The sequence below is a fragment of the Gekko japonicus genome, unplaced genomic scaffold (assembly GCF_001447785.1).
Source record: "Gekko japonicus isolate JY-2015 unplaced genomic scaffold, Gekko_japonicus_V1.1 scaffold1949, whole genome shotgun sequence".
Taxonomy (NCBI): Eukaryota; Metazoa; Chordata; class Lepidosauria; order Squamata; family Gekkonidae; genus Gekko; species Gekko japonicus.
This window is the reverse complement of record NW_015159773.1, coordinates 123296-126912: the sequence shown is the minus strand read 5'-3', so window position 1 is coordinate 126912 and position 3617 is coordinate 123296.

Genomic DNA, 3617 nt, shown 5'->3' with positions numbered 1-3617 from the left:
AGTGGGGAATCAAACCCGCTTCCCCCAGATTAGAGTCCTCGCACTTCACCACTACACCAAAGTGGCAGAGTGCTGGGCCCCATACCTGCCTGCCCACGATAGCCAAGTTGGATGTGTTGTACAAGTGTGCAGAGGAAGTGGGTACAGGTATGCTCCCTACTGGGATCAGCGGCGTCACTGATCACAGGGAGGGAGCGAATGCGTGGACACTGTCTCAGCGTGTGCACCCTGTAATACAACCCCATGAGCACATAAAGGCCTCGGGGTGGGGCCAGTGTGCTTCTGCCTGCTCTCTTTCCCCTTGCGGATGGGTCGTCTGTGCGGGGCTTCTCTTTCTCCGGTGCTGGGGCATAATTTCTTTTATTCTGTTTTACGGGGCACACAAATCAGATGGTTATTCCCTTCCCAGCCCTCATGTCTTCAGAGTCTTCCCCATCATTCACCCATACTCATGCAGCAAGTGAATGTTAGCCCTTAAGCAACAAAGGGTGTTTTATTTTAATAAACATTTTTATTAGTAAAATATAAAACTTTAACAGTTAACATAGATTTCAGGTATACATATCGAAAATAATTGAACAAAACAGTGTAATTTTGATGGTATAAAGAGCCGTAAAAAGAACTACATAAAAAGAGAAGAATCCCGCTGCCTGGGTGCCTGGTAGGGATTCACCTCCCCCCTTTGAATTGTGGCCCTAGCTAGGTTATAAAATGTCTCTGTAAACCACTCCGAGCCCTCGGGAAGGAGCGGTATATAAATCCAAATATGTAATGTAATGTAATGCCCACGATAGCCAAGTTGGATGCGTTGTACAGAGGAAGTGGGTGCCGGTATGCTCCCTACTGTGATCAGCGGTGTCGCTGATCACAGGGAGGGAGCGAATGCGTGGACACTTTGTCTCATCGTGTGCACCCTGTAATGCAACCCCACGAGCACATAAAGGCCTCGGGGTGGGGCGGGTGTGCTTCTGCCTGCTCTTTCCCCATGAGGATGGGTCGTCTGTGCGGGGGTTCTCTTTCTCCGGTGCTGGGGCATAATTTCTTTTATTCTGTTTTACGGGGCACACAAATCAGATGGTTATTCCCTTCCCAGCCCTCATGTCTTCAGAGTCTTCCCCATCATTCACCCATACCCATGCAGCAAGTGAATGTTAGCCCTTAAGCAACAAAGGGTGTTTTATTTTAATAAACATTTTTATTAGTCAAATATGAAACTTTTAACAGTTAATATAGATTTCAGGTATACATATCGAAAACAATAATTTAACAAAACAATGTAATTTTGGATTGTGAAGAAGCATATCATACAACCAGATCATGAATACAAAAACAAAGTGAACATATTTTCTAGGTAGTTTGTTGTCCTTTGTGGCAAAATTAGTGATATAATCAAATAAGGTGTACCATTTCTCCAAAAAGCATGACTGATAATTTGGACTTTCTGCCAACACCAACTGATCTGATATTTTGTCCATCGCTGTGAGTTCCCATATTTTCACAAACCATTGTCTATCTGTAGGGGTCTTATCTGACTTCCTTCTCTGTGCTAACACTGTTTTAGCTGCTTTCAATAGCAGAGAGATTGAGAGAGAGAGATTGGATTTATTCCCCACCCTTCACTGGGAGTCTCAGAGCGGCTTACAACCCCTTTCCCTTCCCCTCCCCACAACAGACACCCGGTGAGGTGGGTGGGGCTGAGAGAGCTCTCTCGAGAACTGCTCATGAGAGAACAGCTCTGAAAGAACTTGTAACTGATCCAAGGTCACACCAGCAGCTGCAAGTGGGGGAGTGGGGAAATCAAAACCCGGTTCTCCCAGATTAGAGTCCGCACACTTACCCACTACACCAAACTGGCTCTCTAGTATAGCTATTAACTCTTCCTTCTGTTTGGAAATTTTATTAGTGGGCCATAAGTTTAGCAGACGAGTTCCTGGCTGCCTGGCAAAGAGTAATTAGTAATTTTATGTAATTTAATATCTTCTTCCAAAAAAAGTTGAATTTTTGGGCACGTCCACCTACAGTGAATGAAGGTGCTTGAATAACACACCCTTTCCCCAGCACTGAGGGTTACCAATTAATTTTGCGTGATATAATCTTAGTGGGGACAAATACCATCTGGTACAAATCCTGGAAGATTGCAATTGAATATTTAATGCTTTTGAGGTGTAAATAATGGAAGACCATATTGAGCTCCATCGCTGTTCATCAGTAGTGTTCCCACAGTCTCTCTGCCAAGTTCCCTGGCGGCTGGACTGCCATGTCCGAGCAAGGAACGTTTTTGACGTCACAGAGCCCATTACCCGCCCGGTGTTAATCTGCAATGTTATGGAATAATAATATATGTAATAATGTGACCTGGATAGCCCCAGCCTAGCCCCATCTTGTCAGACCTCGGAAGCTACGCGGGGTCGGCCTTGGTCAGTATTTAGATGGGAAACCGCCAAGGACGTCCAGGGTCCCTACGCAAGAGGCGGGCAGTGGCAGACCACTTCTAAATGTCTCCTGCCTTGAAAACCCCACGAGGGGTCGCCAGAAGTCCACTGTGACTTGATGACAAAAATATTACACAATAATAATAATAATAATAACAACAACAACAACTAAAGAGCCTCTTGCTCAGAAAAGAGGAGAGCGCAAAAGTGGGCTTGAAGCTCAACATCAAAAAAACTAAGGTGGCATCCGGCCCCATCACTCCTTGGCAAATAGAAGGGGAAGTCGTGGAAGTAGTGACAGACTTCACCTTCCTGGGATCCCAGATCACCGCAGACTGTGACAGCAGCCATGAAATTAAAAGACGCCTGCTCCTCGGGAGGAAAGCGATGGTGAACCTAAACAGCATGATAAAAAGTAGAGACATCACCCTGCCAACTAAAGTCCGCATGGTCAAAGCAATGGTATTCCCAGTAGTCAGGTATGGCTGCGAGAGTTGGACTATAAGGAAGGCCGAGCGCCGAAGAATAGATTCTTTTGAACTATGGTGCTGGAGAAGACTCAACTTCAGAGGACGGCGGAAGACCGGAAGGCCTGGCGTGATCTGGTCCATGTGGTCGTGAAGAGTCGGACTCGACTGTGCGACTGAACAACAACAAAATAATAACCCATAATGGCTATTATATATACTGCCTGGAATTCATAAAAGGAAATTCATGAACCAGGAGGCTTCTTCTCATAGTAGTCGTCCTTCTCGGGCTTCCGTTTGAAAGCAGTGCTTGAAATGGTCGTCTCTCGTCTGTCTGGAAGGTTCCAAACCTGGTCCTTAGGAAATCTACCCCGTTCCCTGGTGCCTTCCTTTTGAGCCACCTCTCAGAGCTTTGTGGGAGCGGGGCAGGTCTGGTCTGAGGTTCACCAATGGGATTCCAGCATGCAACTTCATCCAAACTCGATGCTGACTGGCTACTCCTCCTGAGTTCACAATGTGACCACCCAACAATCAGTCACGCTTTACGTTGTGTGAAAGTCATCGGGTGCTCATGGTACCAACCCACAGTTGGAGAGACAAGGAGGCCATCGCTGGAACATGCGCGGCTATTGCCTCTGTAACAAAAGGAATTGGAAACCTGCAGTCTGAATAACTGGATGGTAATTCCCTCCCTCCCCCCTCCAACCTAAACCCGAAC